The following is a 12,795-nucleotide window of genomic DNA, read 5'->3' as shown; positions in this document are numbered from 1 at the left end:
TGCTGTGGAAGTTCCACAGACTGAGCCCCTCACTGTGTAGATTAGTGGCTGCCCTGGGCTTTGTCCCCCTGCCTTGCAGATTCTTAACTGCCCCAAGGAAAAGCCCTGGACAGCAGAAGACGGCTGCATAGCCATGCTGTGATCTGTGCTAAGTCACTTCTGGTTTGGTGTAGCTATAGGCAGTTTCTGGTGTTTTTTTTTAAAGTGGCTTTGATTTCTCTGCTGATATGCTGTTTTGCAACTAGAATAGAACAATCAGCCTATAGCAGAGTCGTCTGTCTCTGTAGCTTTTCTAACCCCAAAGGCCTCCCAAGCCTTATTTGCACAATATGCTAGCCTTTAGTCTATCACTGTCTATGATGGTCTTTTTTCCCCACCCCAGACCTCTTCTGACGAAATTCCAGATTCTCTTCAGCTAGTATGTTGTTGTGCTTCTAATCTTTGTGGGTTTTACCAGTCAAGCGCTATTTTTGAGGCTGAATTAAATAGTTGGTGGTGAGGGTAAGAGAGAGTTAGAAATTCATGTGTGGCTTCTTCGCCATCTTGGCTCCACCCTCCTCCCCTCCCCTCTCTGCTAACTTCTAATCCCACCTTTTCTGCTGTATTTCAGAAACTAAAACTAGATATCCAGTAAATATCTTAAACTCAACATATCCAAAACTGAATTCATTATTTTTTTGCCTAAAATATCTCCAACACTTACCTTCTTCTTGTTGTTAACAGGCAACCCTATCCTTTTAGTTCTTAGGGATCTTAAGTTTGTTGTCATTCACAACTCATTATCTCTTATCTTCTGTATCCAATATGTTGCCAAAGCCTTTCAATTTCATCCATGCAATATGTTTTGAAAATGCTTCCTTTTCTTCTATGACACTGCCACAACTGGTTCAGACTAACATCTCTTCAAACTAGAGCTATTGTAATATCTTCTACCTCTCTAATACATTCTCCATTTTGCTAACAGAGTCTGACAATGCTACTCCCTTATTCAATAAACTCTAATAACTCCCTATTTGGAATAAAAACATTTTGTAAGATAGTCAAGCTTTTCATAAACTTTTCCCCCCAATTTTAATATCCCTTATTTCTATCTACATACTCTTTGACCCAGTAGCATTTGCCTTCTAACTTTTCCATGTCAAAGACATCTTGGCTCTGGACATCTTTTTTGACTGTAATTCCATGATTTCCCTTCTAATTTCTGCCTCTTGGCTTCCTTCAGGTTCAAACTAAAATCCCATCTTCTACAAAAATCCTCTCCCAACTCCTTTTAATTCTAGTGCCTTTCTTTTCTTAATTATTTCCAATTCATCCTGTAAATAGCATCTTGGCACATATCTTGTGCTTCTTGAGAAAAAGTATTGTCTTTTGCCTTTTCTATTTTGAATACTTAGCACAATGCTTAACACTTAGTAGGCACTTTAAAAAAAAACTGTTTACTTGACTGACTTATATTGTTCCTAGTTCTACATTTTCTAACATTCACGTAACTGGTCCATGATTTCATCCAGTTACTAATTCAGATCACAAACCCTAACATTTAATGAGCTCCTGTGAAACTAATTATCTGGTGGTTAGTCTTGACCTGAGAAGCCAGAGCTTATTCATCATGGACATATTATTGTCTTCCCTACTGTTACTGTTACTTTCCTCTCCAACAGGAAGAGTGATGATACAATCTCAGCACTCCAGATACTTGGAATCCACTTAGTTTGAACATTCTGTCCTTCTCTACCTATGCTTATTTGTGCTTAAGAGTATGAAAACTATCTTAATCTAATATGTTCTCAGTTATCTCCATATATGCTTCATAACCCATCTAGCTATTCGCCAGAAAAAAGAGGATATTTTGTCCTGTGAACTACTTTTGCTATCAATCCCTTCTCATTCATTGCTAACATTACTAACTAGAAAAAGCTTATCAGTGAGGAAACATTTGAGGATGAGAGAGACCTGGATATGTTGTAAATTATAGAGAAGGCTCTCCTACTTCCAAAATCCAACATCCTAAAAGGTGAATTGTGAGACTTAAAAAGATATAGATTTTTTTGAAATTTATTGTTCTATATTGAATCTCTCCTATGTTTTGTTCTGTATATATCACATTTTTTGTGTTGTATTTAAGTTTAAAAGATAAAAAAAGAAAAGAAAAAAAATTGCAGTCCTTTCTTTTTCTTTTTTCTTTCTGTTTTTTTTTCTCTTTTTAAAAATTAATTTTATAATTATAACATTTTTGACAGGACATGTGCATAGGTAATTTTTTACAACATTATCCCTTGTACTCCCTTCTTTTTTTTCCCCTCCTTCCCTCCACCCTCTCCCCTAGATGGCAGCCATTCCCATACATATTAAATATGTTATAGTATATCCTAGGTAAAATATATATGTGCAGAACTGAATTGTTTGTTGTTGTTGTTGCAAAGGAAGAATTGGATTCAAAAGGTAAAAATAACCTGGGGAGAAAAACAAAAAATGCTATTAGTTTACACTCATTTCCCAGTGTTCCTTTTCTGGGTGTAGCTGATTCTGTCCAAATTTGATCAATTGGAATTGGATTAGATCTCTATGATGAAGATATCCACTTCCATCAGAATACATTCCTCATGCAGTATCATTGTTGAAGTGTAAAATGATCTCATAGTTATGTTCATTTCACTCAGCATCAGTTGATGCAACTCTCCAAGCCTCTCTGTATTTCTTCCGTTGGTCATTTCTTACAGAACAATAATATTCCATAACATTCATATACCATAATTTACCCAACCATTCCCCAATTTATGATTCATTTTCCAGGTTCTAGCCACTACAAAAAAGTGGTGTCACAAACATTTTGGCACATACAGGTCCCTTTCCCTTCTTTAGTATTTCCTTGGGATATAAGGCTAGTAGTACCACTGCTAGATCAAAGGGTATGCACAATTTGACAACTTTTTGGGCACAATTCCAGATTGCTCTTCAGAATGGTTGAATTCTTTCGCAACTCCACCAAAAATGTATCAGTGTCCCAGTTTTCCCACATCCCCTCCAACATTCATCATTATTTGTTCCTGTCATCTTAGCCAATCTGACAGGTGTGTAATGATATCTCAGAGTTGTCTTAATTTGCATTTCTCTGATCAGTAGTGATTTGGAACACTCGTTCATGTGAGTGGATATAGTTTTAATTTCATCATCTGAAAATTGTCTGTTCATATCCTTTGACCATTTATCAATTGGAGAAGGGCTTGATTTGTTATAAATTAGAGTCAGTTCTCTATATATTTTGGAGATGAGGCCTTTATTAGAAACTTTGACTGTAAAAATGTTTTCCCAATTTTTTACTTCCCTTCTAATCTTGTTTGCATTAGTTTTATTTGTACAAAAGCTTTTGAATTTGATGTAATCAAAATTTTCTATTTTGTGATCAATAATGATCTCTAGTTCTTCTTTGGTCATAAATTCCTTCCTCCTCCACAAGTCTGAGAGGTAAACTATCCTATGTTCCTCTAATTTATTTATGATCTCATTCTTTATGCCTAAATCATGGACCCATTTTGATCTTATCTTAGTATGTGCTGTTAAATGTAGGTCCATGCCTAGTTTCTGCCATACTAATTTCCAGTTTTCCTAGCAGTTTTTGTCAAACAATGAATTCTTATACGAAAAGTTGGGATCTTTAGTTTTGACAAACACTAGATTGCTATTTTTATTCATTATCTTGCCTTGTGAACCTAACCTATTCCACTGATCAATTAGTATATTTCTTAGCCAATACCAAATGGTTTTGGTGACTGCTGCTTTATAATATAGTTCTAGATCAGGTACAGCTAGACCACCTTCATTTTATTTCTTTTTCATTACTTCCCTTGAAATTATCGACCTTTTGTTCTTCCATATTAATTTTGATATTTTTTCTAGGTCATTAAAATAGTTTCTTGGGAATCTCATTGGTATAGCACTAAATAAATAGATTAGTTTAGGGAGTATTGTCATCTTAATTATATTCGCTTGGTCCATCGAAGAGCACTTAATGTCTTTCCAATTATTTAAATCTGACTTTATTTTTGTGGCAAGTGTTTTGTAATTGTGCTCATATAATTCCTGACTTTCCTTTGGTAGATATATTCCCAAATATTTTATACTATCGACCATTATTTTGAATGGAATTTCTCTTTGTATGTCTTGCTGTTGGATTGTGTTGGTAATGTATAAAAATGCTGAGGATTTATGTGGATTTATTTTGTATCCTGCAACTTTGCTAAACTTCTGATTATTTCTAATAGCTTTTTAGCAGAATCTTTGGGGTTCTCTAAGTATACTATCATGTCATCTGCAAAGAGTGATAGTTTGATTTCCTCCTTGCCTACTCTAATTCCTTGAATCTCTTTCTCGGCTCTTATTGCTGAGGCTAGCATTTCTAGTACAATATTGAATAGTAATGGTGATAATGGGCAACTTTGTTTCACTCCTGATCTTACTGGGAAATGTTCCATTTTATCGCCATTACATATGATCTTTATTGACAGTTTTAAATATATTCTCCTTATTATTTTAAGGAATAGTCCGTTCCTATACTCTCAAGTATTTTTAGTAGGAATGGATGTTGGATTTTATCAAATACTTTTTCTGCATCTATTGAGATGATCATATGGTTTTTGTTAATTTCGTTATTGATATAGTCGGTCATACTAATAGTTTTCCCAATATTGAACCAGTCCTGCATTCCTGGTATAAATCCCACTTGGTCATAGTGTATTGTCCTGGGGATGATTGTCTGTAGTCTTTTTGCTAATATTTTATTAAGATTTTAGCATCAATATTCATTAGGGAGATTGGTCTATAATTTTCTTTCTGTGTTTTTAGCCTACCTAGTTTAGGTATCAGTACTATGGCTGTCTCATAAAAGGAATTTGGTAGGACTGCTTCAATCCCTATTTTTCAAATGGGAATATTTAGACTATTTACTTCTTTCTCTGTTAATCTGAGCAAGTTATATTTTTGAAGGTATTCTTCCATTTCATTTAAGTTATCGAATTTATCGGTATAAAGTTGAGCAAAGTAGCTCCTACCTATTGTTCTAATTTCCTCCTCATTAGTGGTGAGTCTTTTCATTTTTCCAACTAACAACTAATAATTAGATTTAATAAGGGTTTGTCTATTTTGTTGGTTTTTGATAGAACCAACTCTTAGTTTTATTAATTCAATAGTTTTTTTTTTTTTTTTACTTTCAATTTTATTAATCTCACCTTTTATTTTTAGAATTTCAAGTTTTGTGTTTGTCTGGGGGCTTTTAATTTTTTTTTTCTAGCACTTTTAGTTGTAAGCCCAATTCATTGACCTTCTCTTTCTCTATTTTATGCAAGTAGGCCTCTAGAGATATAAAACTTCCCCTTATTACTGCTTTGGCTGTATCCCACACATTTTGGTATGATGTCTCATTATTGTCATTTTCTTGGGTGAAGTTATTAATTATGTCTATGATTTGCTGTTTTACCCAATCATTCTTTAGTATAAGATTATTTAGTTTCCAATTATTTTTTGGCCTATTTTCCGATGGCTTTTTATTGAATGTAATTTTCACTGCATTGTGGTCTAAAAGGGATGCATTTACTATTTCTGCCTTACTGCATTTGATTTTAAGGTTTTTATGCCCTAGTATATGATCAATTTTTGTATAGGTTCCATCAACTGCTGAGAAGAAAGTGTACTCCTTTCTGTTTCCATTTAACTTTCGCCAAAGATCTATCATATCAAACTTTTCTAGTATTCTATTTATGTCTTTGACTTCTTTCTTATTTGTTTTGTGGTTGGATTTGTCTAAATCTCAGAGTGCAAGGTTGAGATCTCCCACTGTTATAGTTTTGCTGTCTATTTCTTTTTGCAGCTCTCTTAATTTCTCTTTTAAGTATTTAGATGTTGCACCACTTGGTGCATACATGTTTAATATTGATACTGCTTCATTAACTACGCTATCCTTTAGCAGGATATAATGCCCTTTTAATTAGTTCAATTTTTGTTTTTGCTTGATCTGAGGTGAGGATGGCTACCCCTGCTTTTTTGGCTTCATCTGAAGCATAGTAGATTCTGCTCCACTCTTTTACTTTTATTTTGAATGTATCACCCTGTTTCAGGTGTTTTTCCTATAAACAACATATAGTAGAATTCTGGCTTTTAATCCAGTCTGCTAACTGCTTTCTCTTTATGGGGGAGTTTACCCCATTCACATTTATGGTTAGAATGACTAATTCTATATTGCTTGCCATCCCATTAACCCCTGCTTATGCTTTTCTCCTTTCCTTCCCTCCTACCCACCTACCCAGTATTAAACTTGTGAACACCACTTGCTTTTCACAGCCCTCCCTTTTTGGTATCCTCCCCCACCTTAATGTTCCTCTCCCTATTTTACCCCTTTTTCTCAAAATTTCTGTATTCCCTTCCCCCTAGCTTACTCCTTCCCTCTCACTTTTCAATGAAGTTGAAGAAGTTTTACCATAAATCGAATATGTCTATTGATATACACTATGTTCATCCCCCTCCTTTCTTTCTCTCAGATATAATAGGTTACCTTTTCCTCTTCATGAGATGTACTACCCCCACTTTACCCTTTTTTATGATATAATTTCCTTTCCACCTCTAGTTTTTAGAACAAATTATACATGTGTTCTTTACATATCTTTATGGCAGAAATATAGTTCTCAAAATTTCTTTTTAACTTTTTAGAAATCTCTTTAGTTCTGTATTTGAAGATCAAACATTTTGTGTAGATCTTGTATTTTCATCAAGAATAATGGAATTAATTTATTTCGTTAAATGCCCATTTTCTTCCCTGGAAAACGATGCTCATTTTTGCTGGGTAAGTTATTCTTGGCTACATACCAAGTTCCTTAGCCTTTCGGGATATCATGTTCCAAGCCCTTCGTTCTTTTAATGTGGACGCTGCTAGATACTGGGTTATCCTTATTATGGCTCCTCCATATCTGAATTGCTTTTTTTCTAGCAGCTTCTAATATTTTTTCTTTCATCTGATGGTTCTTGAACTTGGCCACTATATTTCTTGTCGTTTTGATTTTAGGGTCCCTTTCAGTAGGTGATCAATGAATTTTTTCAATGTCTATTTTACCCTCTTCTTTTTGATAATTTCCTGAAAAATAGTTTCTAGGTTCTTTTTTTTCCTCACAATTTTTCAGGGAGTCGGATTATTCTCAAATTGTCTCTCCTGGATCTGTTTTCCAGCTCTGTTGTCTTTCCAATAAGGTAGTTTACATTTTTTCCAATTGTTTCATTTTTCTGGTTTTGCTTGACTACTTCTTGGTTTCTCCTTGAGTCATTCATTTCTACTTGTTCCATTCTAATTTTCAATGATGTATTTTCTTCATTCACTTTTTATGTCTTTTTGTAATTGTCCAATTGAGTTTATACCTTCTATGGAATTTTTTTCCATTTCATCAATTTTATTTTTTAGAGAGCTGTTTTCTTTTTCCAGATCACTAATCCTGTTTTTCTTGGAGTTATTTACCTTTTCTAATTCACTAATTTTGTTTTTCAATGATTTGATTTCTTTATGCACTCTGCCTTTAAATGCATATGATGACTCCTCCAGACTCTCTTGCCAAGCTTCCCTTTTCTTTTCCCATTTCTCTTCTAGCTCTCTTGTGAGAGCCTTTTTAATTTCCTCTATGAGAGTCTTATGTATTGAGGAGCAGATCATATCCCTCTTAGGGGATTGCTCTGGAGGAGACAATCTGCTTTTAGTCTCCTCAGTGTTTGAGACTCTCCATACAGAACCTGTCAGTGGTTACAGCCCTTTTAAATTTTTTGTTCATTTTGTCAGAGCGGGAATTGAAGAAAACAAATTGATAAGAGAAACAATTGGTCTGTTTTTTGGGGGGATGGGGCTGGATGGTGATACCAGGCTTCCTCTATAGACTGAGGGAGACTGCAGCGACTCACTAAAAGGACAGCAATGGCTGTGCTGCATCTGTGCTCTGAGGCTCTAAGAATGTACTGAATCACTCTGGGTGGGGGTGGGGGTGGCCGTGTCAGAGAGAGATGCTAGCTTTCTGGGGTTTTATTCTTCAAGTCCCGCGTTTACACCTACTCTGCTGCTCCTGGCTTGCTGCCAAGACAGAATATCCACACTGGGGTAAAAGTATTTTGGCACAAATGGAAGAGATCACACTCCTCCCCCCTTGGGTCTGAGCTGTATGAGCTGCCTGCCTAGCTATCAATGCCTACCCTCAGTCTGCACCCAGTCTGTTCCTCACCTCCCCTGAGCAAACACAGACCTTCTCTAGCAAATTTCAAGGATGTCTTCTGTTGGTGATTATTTGTGGCTTCCTTTTCCAGGCAAGAATTAATTCTGAGGCTTGTCATGAAATAAGTCCTGAGAGAAAACACAGAGCTCAAACAGCTGTCTGTTTCCAAGCTGCCATCTTGGCCGGAAGTCCAGAGTCCTTTCTTGTGAGCAGCATACCTTTGGATTATACAATAATGTAATATTTGGCAATTTTTCTTGTTTTAAACGTTTGCGTTTCTCAAACTTTTTTTTTTTTACTTTTAAAAATGTATTTTATTATAGCCTTTCATTTACAAAATATATTCATGGGTAATCTTTCTTTTTTTTTATTAACTTTATAATTATAATTTTTTAAAATATGCATGAGTAATTTTTATAACAATATCCCTTGTATTCATTTTTTCAAATTTTCTCCTCCCTCCCTCTATTCCCTCCCCTAGATGACAGGCAATATTAAATGTGTTATAGTATAACATAGATACAATATATGTGTGTAAATCCAATTTTCTTGTTACACGTTAAGAATTGGATTCTGAAGGTATAAGTAACCTGGGTAGAAAGACAGTAGTGCTAATAGTTTACATTCAATTCCCAGTGTTCCTTCTCTGGGTATAGCTGTTTCTGTCCATCATTGATCAACTGGAAGTGAGTTGGATCTTCTCTATGTTGAAGATATCCACTTCAATTAGAATATAACTTCATAAAATATTGTTATTGAAGTGTATAGTGATCTTCTGGTTCTGGCTCATTTCACTCAGCATCAGTTCATGTAAGTCTCTCTAACCTCTCTATATTCATTTCTTACAAAGCAATAATATTCCATTACATTCATATACCATAATTTACCCAACCATTCTCCAATTGATGGACATCCATTCATTTTCCAGTTTCTAGCCACTACAAAAAGAGCTGCCACAAACATTTTGGCAATACAGGTCCCTTTCTCACCTTTAGTATTTCTTTGGCATATAAACCCAGTAGTAGCACTGCTGGATCAAAGGGTATGCACAATTTGATAACTTTTGGGGCATAGTTCCAAATTGCTCTCCAGAATGGCTGGATTCTTTCACAACTCCACCAACAATGCATCAGTGTCTCAGTTTTCCCACATCCCCTCCAACATTCATCATTATTTGTTCCTGTCATCTTAGCCAATCTGAAAGATGTGTAGTGGTATTTCAGAGTTGTCTTAATTTGCATTTCTCTGATCAGTAGGGATTTGGAACACTCTTTCATATGAGTGGATATAGTTTCAATTTCATCATCTGAAAATTGTCTGTTCATATCCTTTGACCATTTATCAATTGTAGAATGGTTTGATTTCTTATAAATTAGGGTCAGTTCTCTATATATTTTGGAAATGAGGCCTTTATCAGAACCTTTAATTGTAAATATATTTTCCCAATTTGTTACTTCCCTTCTAATTTTGTTTGCATTAGTTTTGTTTGTACAAAAGCTTTTTAATTCGATGTAATTAAAATCTTCTATTTTGTGATCAATAATTATCTCTAGTTCTCCTTTGGTCATAAATTCCTTCCTCCTCCACAGGTCTGAGAGTCATACTATCTTCTGTTCCTGGAATCTATTTATGATCTTATTCTTTATGCCTAAGTCATGGACCCATTTTTATCTTGTCTTGGTATATGCTGTTAAGTGTGGGTCCATATCTAATTTCTGCCAGACTAATTTCCAGTTTTCCCAACAGTTTTTTTCAAATAATGAATTCTTATACCAAATGTTGTTATCTTTGGGTTTGTCAAACACTGGATTGCTATAGTTGTTCCCTATTTTGTCCTCTGTACCTAATCTGTTCCCCTGATCGACTAGTCTATTTCTTAGCCAATACCAAATGGTTTTGGTGACTGCTGCTTTATAGTATAGCTTTAAATCAGGTATAGGTAGACCACCTTCATCTGACTTTTTTTTTCATTAATTCCCTTGAAATTCTCTAACTTTTATTCTTCCATATGAATTTTGTTGTTATTTTTCTAGGTCATTAAAATAATTTCTTGGGAGTCTGATTGGTACAGCACTAAATAAATAGATTAGTTTGGGGAGTACTGTCATCTTTATTATATTCACTCAGCCTATCCACGAGCACTGAGTATCTTTCCAATTATTTAAATCTGACTTTATTTTTGTGGCAAGTTGTATTATGATTTTAAAGAAAAGTTCGGATTTGCTCCTATAAATGAAGCTCTCAAGCTCGATTAAAATGTAAAAATAAAAAGTTTTAATCAAACAAGACAAGGTACAGATAATTTAAATTTACACAACAAAACAAATAGAAATAAGAACAATTAACAACATGACAATTATAGCAGATAGAGGAAGAGAATACATCACCAATTCAAGGGAACCTCAAAAACTCAAATGGCTGGGAGTCCCGTTTCAGCCTCAATCAACTTGAATTTTGTAAAGATTTTTCTGGGCGGAGCATCCTCCCTATGGATGAGACTCAGTGGAAAGGTAAGATTCTCAATCTTATATACTTCTCTTAAACAAAGAGGGCTTTCAGCCAAGAAGTCTGGCACATATACATGTGTAGAAATACGTGACCTTCTAGTGTTTTGACTTACTCCATATATTATCTTGACATATATAAAAATATGTGACCATCTGGTGTTTTGACCCATTCCATATTGTCTCTACCTTGACGTATTTCCCTATCAATTGTATATGCTCGGGGAGGAAGCCAACCGCCCTAAGCACAGACATTCCCAGGGATGGCTAGTTCCTGGTACCTATTGTCAAGAATATATAGAGTTCATGGAACGGTCAAATTCCCATAATTTAGAAGCTCAGGTGTAAGGGCCCTTTAAATGGGTGGACACGGTGCATTTGGGAGATTGAGGCCCAGAAGTAATTTCTGTGGATATTAGGACTGCCTTGTAGGTGGTATCCTGTCCATTTTGAGATAGCTTCATAATGGGTGACTCTCTAGCTGATTGGCTGTGTGTGTGACCTCACAGGCCCTTTATAAGGCCACTGCAGCCAGCAGTCATGCTCTTTAACCTGGCGCTCTTCACCCTGGCTTCCTAGCCTGGGTGGCCAAGCCAAGATGGATAGTCAAAAGAGGTAAGGATTTTGGTAGTGAACACATGGGTCTTCTGACCAGGTGTTCACTAGGGAACCAACAAGTTAGGGCATCAGTCAGGGCATTATGTGAGTATGTATAATAAAGGCTTTTAAGATTACATATGGCTGTTCTTGAGTGCGCTACCGGTTAGTAAACTGTAGATTCAAGAGATTGTGGCCAGAAACCTTTGAAGGCCTCAGAGGAGGCAAGCAGGGTAGAGTTCACACTGCAAAGGTCAGTGGTCAAAGGTACTCTGTTGGGCCTAGGGCAGACTAGTAATTGTAACTGCCAGGAGAGCACATTACACTCAGGCCTGTTAGATTTGAGTGAGCTTACAATTCTAATATGAAATTTTAATTTCTTATTCATTTGGCCTTAAGATCACGAAAATAATAAGAGGACTGAGCTAAGGGAGTAAAATTAGAATAAATTGTTTTCATCTTCCGATACATATAACAATTACACATACAGTATTACAAAAAGAACAATAACAACAATATGGGTATGGCTAAATTATTAAAATAAATGGTAGCGCTACCTGATCTAAATAAGAAGCCATACCAATGATGATTAGTATCTGATGTCACTAAATAAGAGGCCTCGATAAGTTGTCCTGCAGCTATATGAGTCTGTATTCGATGTTCATTTAATGCGCGCTGATTAGACTCTAACAGTTTGTTCAAAGTTAAGGATTTGTTCAGGATATCCATAAGAGGTTGCAGTGACAGGGAGACATGGGGTAAAGGAAGGAGTTTGGGTACCCAGGTTATTAGAAGCTATGTTGTGAAGATACCTCATATATCATGGAGAAGTTATTCACAGGGTACAATGTTAAATCACACAAATTGGATGAATGTGAGAGAAAGCAGGGTTCAATCTGCCGAAATATCATCCCACAAACAATCCCCCTATCAGTTGCAGTACAGTCGGACAAAGTGTGGGTTACATTATTCAAATCTATGCAGTTTCCATATATATGAGTAAAGCAAAGTAATTAGGTAAGACAAAAGGTATCACATGAAATTGACACATAACAGCCCATATCTTAACTTGACAATACACAATAGTTCCAGTACACCAAAAAGAAGCACACATAGCATTTTCAGATCACTGTTTTTCCATGCTTCTGGTAAATTAAACATATAATCCCACATTGCAACAATCTCTGTGCATTTTCTTTTTGTATCAAGGTACACATATTTTGTAAAGAGCATTTGGTCCACTTAAATAATTTACTAATATTTCCAGTAAAACCCAAACTAGTAATAACACTATCATTAAAAAACTTGTAAGAATTGGCCTTAATAATTTAACGTATTTTGGTGGGGTAGGATCATCGTGGGCAACCATCGAGCATTTACAGTCAAAGATTGAGAAACATCTTGCCCAGCACTGGGCAGTCTGCTGGTCAAGGTCTCAAGATCTATTGAATTAACTATAC

The sequence above is a fragment of the Sminthopsis crassicaudata genome, chromosome 3, assembly GCF_048593235.1.
Source record: "Sminthopsis crassicaudata isolate SCR6 chromosome 3, ASM4859323v1, whole genome shotgun sequence".
In the NCBI taxonomy this organism is placed as follows: domain Eukaryota; kingdom Metazoa; phylum Chordata; class Mammalia; order Dasyuromorphia; family Dasyuridae; genus Sminthopsis; species Sminthopsis crassicaudata.
This window is presented reverse-complemented; position numbering follows the sequence as displayed.